Genomic DNA, 9209 nt, shown 5'->3' with positions numbered 1-9209 from the left:
TATTTTTACGAAATCGTGGTGAAGGGTCAAGTTTCATGACGCTCTCTTCCTCTCTCTCTCTCTCTCTCTCTCTCTCTCTCCCTTTTTCTCTGTCTGTCTGTTTCTCTCTAGCTTTCTATCTTTATCTCTTTCTCTCTCCCTCTCTCTATCTAGCTGAATACTCTGTATAATCAGATGTACATATGCAAATTAATCTATGCAGATTGGCGAACGTCAAAAGGGTAAATTCTGCTACCGAAGGATGGCATTAAGTCTTAAATAAAAGCAGTCGGAAATTTTCGGTACCAGCGTAGAGAATTCAAACCTACTCACTCAGCATCGCCATTGCAATCTGCTCGTTCATTGAATTTATGTTTATTTGAAATTATCCTTTTTCTTTTTATTTTCTTTTATGATCTCTTTTATTTTCTTAATTACAAAATTTACAAATAATATTTCTCGCTAAATGATTTCACAAAGGAAAAAGATTCCTTTCGTCGGTTGAACGAGCCGAATCATTAATCTCATGTTCTTCTTTGCGTGTTACTCGTTTTTCTTCTTTGCTGGAAAAATAATACCGATCGAGATAATACTCGTACAGTTATCTATCATTTTTTTTTACAAACAAACCATATATATATATATACACATATATTTTCCAGTTTGTAAATAATTCTAGAAAATATTAAAGTCGATAGTTATGAACGATCGGATAAAAATAATGTTTCTTCGTGGAATTAATTCTTATTTTTATCATTATATCATTATCATCATGAAAGAGAGAGAGAGAGAGAGAGAGAGGGAGAGAGAGAGGGATAATCTTAGAATTCCTTTTCACTGCCATTAAGATTTCAATAACGTAGGATAATACTACGATCGCGACAGGAGGTCTGCTGAAATTCTAATATACGGCTTTAATTTCAGATCCTTTACTTGGAGCTATCAGTCCCTAAAGTTTGTGATGAGTTATGGAAATAGAATGTTAGTACACGTATTATAAATTTATATCTTATCCTTAAAGAAATTATCAATTTAGGTCTAATAAAAAGAATAGTGACAGATATATTCTTATTCAATATTTCAGTGATCAGAACGATGAGAATTAAATCATACGGATAAGTAAATAATTAAAAATCTTTCCTTTTTTTATTACAAATCAGTAAAGTTTGAACTCAGAAAAATATAACCATTAAGGTACGATCAAAAGAGACAAAACGAAAAATATTGAAAAATTATCATTGAAAACGCGCTGTTTGAAGATACACAACGGATCAAAAGTTTTTAGGCTTGCAATTTTATAATCTGAGAATAAAAGAGAATTAGGTTATAAAAGGTTTGCGAAAATGGGTGATAGATATAAAAAAAAAAAAAAAAATACAAAAAAAAGAGAAAAGAAAAATCAAGAAACTTTTGGTGCACCCTATATAACTTGTTCCCTTTTGACCGAGCACTATCGATCGATTGGTCGTACTTTTAGATACGATAACGAGATAATCACGTCGAGGTAGAAACGAAGAAAAAAAAAGAGAAAGGATAAAAAGAAGAGAAAAAAGAGAAAGAAGAAGAAAAAAAATCTGTCTCCGTTCGTTTCCATCGTCTCGTTCTTTGGGTAGATTTCTTTATCGGAGAAAATTACGAGAATGAATATTAATGACCCATGGGCAGCATCGTCCTTAGCTCGATAACGAGGCTGGCTCGCTCTAATAAACGAGATTTCCCGGATGGAGAACGTCGTGTTCGTCGCTCGAGTATTAGTCGCTCGTCCACCGATATAAAGCCGATAATTAAATATCGCTAATTAAATTTGTAAATTTGAATATCGGTAATTAATAACCAAGCGTCGGGAAGGAATCGCCCGTTTGGTACCATCAAACGTGACCTAAAACGAACAAAGTTATCTCATTCAACATTTATGATAATCGTTAGAATTAAATAGAGTAAGATTTGATTTCCCCATTTCTTGATCGCGTATCTATGTATGTGTATACTTATTCAAAATAAATCTACGTACATAGCTGTTATATTAATCAATCGATTTTCAAAGAATACAATGACACACGCTTATACGTTTTAAAGATCAACACTGTCCATGGATTCCATGGAAAAGTTTAAATGCTTTGATCAGCTGATTATTGCAAGGATCTTGTTTAATAGAAAGAGAGAGAGAGAGAGAGAGAGAGAGACAGAGTTCACTTCGAGTAAGATTTAATGGCGGCCAAACGATGAGAATTATCGCCCTTCGAGTCGTGGAATGGTAACAGATGCCGTCTCAGCGAGCACCACTCGCGTTAAACTTTCGAGAAATCTATCGCTCAAGGAAGGTGTAACGTGGCTTAGATTAACGCCCTTACCATTTCTCGCTCGCCCGTTTCACGCGATTGCTGCTCCTTCTCAGCTTAGAATTAACTGTCCTTGCGTGAGAATCACGAAAATTCGAGAGGCAGACGTACTATGTTGAAGGCATTGAAAAAACAAACAAACAAAAAAAAAAGAAAGTATTTTCTATTTCGGAATTACAATTAAGCAATTTTTTGTACTTGTAACAAAACAATTTCCAGTTGCAATAATTAATGGAATTCATTTTAACAATAAGTAGTTCTAGGAATAGATGGTAACGTTTAAAAATTCTTTCGATGAAGTTATTGTCAGTATATAGTTTTTTTTTTCTATTTCTTTTTTTTTTTTTTTTTTTTTTTTTTTGTAGTGATTAAACAGTTGGATTTAATATCACGAATCGTTTGAAATATTTAAAAGTCGTTTATCGGCGTGTTCCTTTATTTTTCTACTGTTATACAGTTCTCGAGAATCGATGACAAGAATTTCTTCGACTTTATAAAACGTTTTTGTGTTTTTATCGAACAATAGCAAGTCGAATACGTTTTAGGAAAAGACGCATCACCTCGCTCGATTGGCTTTCTCGCGTGCCTGGATATCTTCGATAGCTCTGATCTTTCTCTCTCATTCTCTCATTCTCTGACTCTCTCTTTCTCTCTTTCTCTTCGTTCAGCCGACTTGTCTTTGCGACACACCGTCGTTAACGTCATCGACGATTGGGGCCGCGACAGGCGATAACGTCGAAATCGGAGTTATCTTTCGCACTCCGGCACTCCGTGGAAAACCCTCGTCAAGATCAACGAGACGTTCCCGAATTCTCGTGAGACATTTTCTAGCACCACCACGAGTCCCTTCGGTCCTTTCGTTCACCAACGTCAAACCATATTCCCTATGTCCAACTCATCTTCGTGCGAATACGTAAGATTGGTGAAAAGAAAAGGAAAGAAAGAGAGAAAAAAAAAAGAATCAGAAAAAAAAAACCCTGACAAATTTTTCTTTATCAAAACATAATCATATCACAATCCCATACGACTTGATTAGTAGATCTATCAGTTTGGTTAAACATTTTTTTTTTCTTTTTATTCTTTTTCTTTTTTTTTTTTTTTTTTTTTGTGTGATTATTAGATATAAATCCATTGAAAAATTTTAGACATACAACTACCAGCTGAGAAATAAAACGAAGAACGGGATGTTCATATAATTTATAGACCGATAAATTTACGTCGAAAAATTCGATATACGATATAAGGAAGGGCAGAGTAGTAGATGACGAGGCATCAAAGCAAAATACTATAATAAATAGTAAATCACGGCCGAGCGGTTGGTTTTCTCTTGCAAAAGACGTGATAATCCATGCTCCAGCGGTTCGATCCAAAGGCGTCAGTCGAATGAACGATCGTTCGGGATTATCGTAGAGACGGGACGCCGTTCCATCTTGGCTTAGATAAATCGGTATGAGTCACGAAAAGGGACTATCCAAGTTTTGGTCCCTCAAGCAGAGCAGTAGCTAGAAAGTGAGAGAACCTGTAGGAGGACTTTTCATCCCGAAAAAGCAGGAAGGACATGATCGCGTGATCCTTTTCTAAAACGAATGATCGATTATTCCGATCGAAGGTGCGTTGCCACGCGATATCGGTCAAACGATTAATCAACTTCGATTCGCACTCGTACGAACAGCTGGAATTTGCAATTAGTTACCGCAGTGCTTTCCCCGGTGCTTGCATTCTTCTCATTCGCGAATCTCCCATTAATGAATTTCTCCAGGTTGAAACTTCTCAATCGATAAAATAAAATCGATTCTAACATATATGTATCCGTGTATTATATACATATATATATATATATATATATATATATATATATATATATATATAATAGATATTTTCTACCCAGTATCTTTAGACGAAAATAACACTAACGATCTCTCAAATAAAATATCCATATATATAATATATTATATATATATATATATATATATATATATATATATATATTTCGAAAATAGAATTTCAATTAACTTTCGACCGAACGACCCCGTGGAAAGTGGGACAATGCTCGGAGACAGAAGCTATCGATTAAGTATGGACCGCGTAGGAGTGGCTTATGTATACATATATACATATATACGTACGTATAGCTATCGGTTTCGTGTTTGTTAAATAAACTGGAACGAAGCTGGAAAACTGATGGGAAAATGATTTCTTTGATTTGAAACTATCTTTCCATCTTTCTCTCTCTCTCTCTTTCTCTCTTACCCTCTCTCCCTTTCTATCTCTTTCTCTCTCTCTCTCTCTCTCTCTCTTTTCCATCATAAAATTCTAAAACTGAAATAACAGGGTTAAATCTTTTATTTCTATTCCATTTCGTCTAAGTGACAAAACTCGATTCGAATTTATGTCACCATAAATGATAGAGTGACGTTGATTTCATGTGAAAATACTCAATGTTGAAAGTAAAAAGAACAAGAAAAAAAATATGAAAAGAGAGTAAGAGAGAGAGAGAGAGAGAGGGAGGGAAGGAAAGAGAGAAAAAATAAAAGAGAGCAATTCGATGAGGCAAAATTTAAGCGTACTTCCTTCGAGGAAATCGGATAAGAATCTGGAACATAAGCGTGACTGCCTTGCAAACGTCTCTCCGCCTATTGCGTGTCGCCGTTACATGGGTGCCGAGGGGTGAATCGACGAACGGAAAAGCCACGTTACGTGAGCATGTTCTAAGGAACAGAACGCGTGCGGCTCTGACATTACAAAATTACGCGTACGACGAGCTTCGTGTGATAAAAAGTTCGCGCAAGTTTTACTCTCGTACGAAAACGTTGAAAACTAATTAATCGTCTTATTAACAGTTAAAAATGTATTTATGTATTATCGGCAAGTTGAAAAATAATAATTTATAATGGATCCTTGAAATAATTCGTAGAAAATTCTATCCCCTTGAAAGTTTAACTTTAAGGACAATCTTCTTTTTTTTTTCCCCCATATAAATTTTATTCCAATCTAAATGGGATCTATTTTTAAAGTAAGATTTGATAGTAAATTTTTAGAGGATCTTTTTTTTTTTAAAGTTAGTATCGCGAATGATATACCACGTAGGATTTACTTCACTAACCCTCCTCCCCCCACCTCCCGGACAAAAAAATCGAATTAGAATAATTTGTTAGGAGGAAAAACTTGGTCCGATGGAATTGAAACGTCTGACTCATCGGCTGGAAGTTTAGTGCGATCAACGGAGTCGAAGGGTCTGAGATTATTAAGAGACACCCTCACCTCCCTCCCTCTCTCTCTCTCTCTCTCTCTCTTTCTCAATTCCTCTTGCCCCCTTAGAGAAGAGTCTCGGATTCCAGTGGATTCTCTCCGTGGACCGTCGCTCTTGGCGCCGAGAGTCATTTGTCAAGAGACGTTGGTGACGATGGGAAGCCACCCTCTTCAAAAGCAGTCCTACCAACCTTATTCTTGTCCCTTGTCCTTACGACAAGGCAATTTATAATTCATCTCTTTGGTGTTTTATTTCATTCGTGGAACTCGATCTTCAATTCTTTCCTCTTTGAAGGATCGTCTTTGAAGATTATCAGTGTTAGAGGGAGAGAGAGAGAGAGAGAGAGAGAAAATGTGCCTTCGAGCTAGCCAAAATCTCCTTAATAATTTTGTCTCAGAGCATGTAGCCCTTTTGAACCTTACAGAAAGTCACTTCGACTTTCTAGCTTGTAGCGAGTAAAGTCTTTGCGAACGGAATATGAAGATAGATAGAGTGAGAGCGTGAGAAAGAGAGATTGTGTGTACATGTGTGAAGAGAGAGAGAGAGAAAGAGAGAGCGAAAATAAGAAAAAGAAAGGGCATGGGAGAGGTGGTCGAAGCTTTGATTACTTTACTACTTGAAAAAGTCCAGAAAAAAAAATCTTTATTCGAAAAACGAAATGCCAACTTTGATGACGATTATTCTTTACTTCGTCGCGAAGGAAAGAGGCAGGCTGAGTGGACGTTAAATATTAAAATTGCATCGTACGTCTTTGAGAAGATGAGAAAGATGAATATAAAAAAAAAGAAGAAAGGAAAAAGGAAAGGAAAATGAAAAAAAGAAGGAAAAGAGAAAGGGAAAAAGGGAAGAGGAAGGAGAAGATTCAGCAGACATGTACGTGCATTTACTTCTTTCCAAGAGCAGAAAAGAATGAGAGAGAAAGAGAGAGAGAGAGAGAGACCATCGTGAGAACAATGTGGAAGATGGAAGCTCGAGACGAGTTCTTAACGAAATAACGTCGGAAATTGAAAAGTGCCGAGGAGAATTTCTCTCGTGAGTATCGGTTCTTCCTGCACGTAGGTATGTACCTACGACTTTTCGATGGCAAAGAGAAAATAAAAAGAAAGAGAGAGAGAGAGAGAGAGAGAGTGAACTACGAAGATCAAAGTTCGTATTTTGTAGCTTATGTTGGAATATCTCTGATAAGGAAATAACATCTTAAAGCGTCGATTTATTTCGAAACTCGTCGTATGCTGGCAAAGATATCATGTTTGGTATGAAAGCATCTACAGAAAATACGACTATGATTCTTCAGGGAGAAAAAAAAGGAAAAATAAAAAAAAAAGGAAACAGGACAAGGAAAACTCTTTCGAGTTTCATGATTTTTATTTGTAAAAATTTTCAAGAAAGAAAGAAAGAAAAAAGAAAAGTTTATAGTTAAATTTTAAAAAGTTATATAAGACAGAAAAATGTATTATTTCTTTTTTTTTTTTTTTTCTCTCTTGGCATTATGGTATTAACGATGTCTCTAGTTAAAAGTTGACATCCCCGTAGACGTCCAGGACGTTTGTCTTCGAAGGACACTCTCAAACCGGACGTTGCAGTGGCTTTCCTGTCCCAGTGGATGCGTTCGGAGGACTTCGTTATCCTTTCCTTACCCAGAAAGCCATCGTACCGTAATACGAAAACGGACGGACGCTGCGAAAAGGGTGTAGAGAGAAAGAAGATAGGATAAAAAAAAAAACTAAACAAAAATAGTAAAACTAAAAAAAAAGAAAAAGAAAAAGGAAGAAACTATAAAGATAATAAAAAAAAAAGGAAGAAAAAGAAGAAGCAAAAAGATACGAGAAAATACGGAAAGGTAGGAAGGAAGGAAGGAAGGAAGGAAGGAAGGAAGGAAGGAAGGAAGAAAGAAAAGGAAGAAAAGGAGGGACGAGCGCGTCCTCGAAACCACGTAATTTGCCCTGCCAACCAGGAATTTCTCGCGAAACTTTCGACTCTGTTTCCTCTACTTCTACTTTTCTCCACAAAATATTCTTCGTAAGTATTATACGACATATATATATATATATATATAGAGAGAGAGAGAGAAAGAGAGAGAGAAAGGGAGAGAAATATATACATATACATATGTGTTTCTATGTAGATACCCTCACTATCTTACTATATTTCCTCCTCTTCTCTATCTTCTTCTCCTTCTTATCGTTAAACTGAATTTCTCACGAATTTCTTTCTAAAATACACGTAGAAAACGCGATGGCAAAGGAGAAAATCGACTTTATAACAGGGAGCCAACACGAAGCACCTTTCATTTCCTGTCTTTCCACACGGACGAATTGTCTTACAGATGGACGTCATCATTTCAACCCTGGCTTTAAGCTCGTGCGATCTAAAATGTAAGTTGATAGACAGATCTTTGGTATATATCGAATATATAAAAAAGTTTGGTATCTTCTTTCTAGATTTTCATTTATTTCTATTTGAATAGATCTATACCTACCTTTTAAATCTTCGTGCAATTCAGATAAATAATGAACGGATAATTTCATTTAATTAATCTTCGATTTACTATTTATTACTGATATATATATATATATATATATATATATAAATTATTTGATGTTTTCAAAGGATTTCTTCTATAAATTCGAACGTAATCATTCAGAACGGAACAGAAAGAGGATACTTATCTCAAAAAGGAGCATCTGAAATATTCGCGCATTGAAGGAAAACTTGGATGTGTACAGACGTCCACGTGCAGTATACTCGGCTGCTTTTCTTGCTGCCTCTCGAACGTCTCTTCTTGAAGGTATCGATGAGTAGATAAAGATAGAGCTAGAGAAAGAGAGAAAGAATGAAAAAGAGAGAAAGAGAGAGAGAGAGAGAAAGCTATTGCGAAAACTCTTCGACCTTGTCCCCCGTTAATGTTTGCCCAAGTACGTTCGTTTTATCCTCTAGACCCTATTTCACGATCGACAAGGGGTGCTGCCTGGAGGACCCTTCGAAAGAAATTGAATGCAAATACGTCGGCAATGCGCTGGCCCTGCTAGAATTCCACCCTCGTTGTCCCCATTTTCTCTTTCTCTCTCTCTCTCTCTCTCTCTCTCTCTCTCTCTCTCTCTCTCTCTCTCTCTCTTTCTCGTTCTCTATTTCAGTATATGTGTGCGTATATGTTTGGTGGGCAGTAGTCTAGCGTTCTCTCGCTACCGTGAACACGTTAGCAGATCTGCAAAAAGAGGGGATTGCTTTGGGTAGGCTATGAAAGAAGACTCACTGAAAATAGAAAGAGAGAATAAGAGAGAGAGAGAGAGAGAGAGAGGGGGAGAGAATGAAAAGTGTGTGGAGTAGCAACGATTTCCAAAGGTCCCATGGGAATCTGGACTCTTTATTAATTCACCGTCAGACTAACCAGAATTACTTGCCGTGTGTACGAGAGAGCAACATACCAACCAGCTGCCCGATCGCAACCCTAAGTCGACGACACTTTGCAGAAGCTTAGTCCGGCTTAGCAGGTGGCTGCTGAATCTGTGCTACTGCTGAAAGGCTTCCGCGAAATTTCGAATTCAACCTCACTCTCTCATTCTGTCTCCCTTTATCTATCTGTCTATCTATCTCTCTATCTCTTTCCTCACCGCTTTTGCTCTAGCTTAGAATGAATAGAG

The 9209-nt window shown here is 36.7% G+C and overlaps 1 long non-coding RNA gene across 7 annotated transcripts in view; it reads left to right on the top strand.

The window, feature by feature from the left end:
* LOC124956228 overlaps positions 1 to 9209 on the top strand; it is a 79276-nt gene that overhangs the window by 66614 nt on the left and 3453 nt on the right. For 3 of the 7 annotated variants that reach the window (XR_007103175.1, XR_007103177.1, XR_007103178.1), the window contains 3 exons: positions 7080 to 7587; positions 7796 to 7943; positions 8179 to 8356. This is a non-coding gene — a long non-coding RNA (uncharacterized LOC124956228). Of the gene's footprint in view, positions 1 to 4357; positions 7588 to 7795; positions 7944 to 8178; positions 8357 to 9209 lie in introns of those variants that run through there. The other 4 variants (XR_007103179.1, XR_007103176.1, XR_007103173.1 and 1 more) reach the window with 4 other exon arrangements.

The sequence above is a fragment of the Vespa velutina genome, chromosome 21 (assembly GCF_912470025.1).
Source record: "Vespa velutina chromosome 21, iVesVel2.1, whole genome shotgun sequence".
Lineage (NCBI taxonomy): Eukaryota > Metazoa > Arthropoda > Insecta > Hymenoptera > Vespidae > Vespa > Vespa velutina.
Note: the sequence above shows the minus strand (reverse complement) of the source record. Positions and strands in the feature narration are given on the sequence as shown.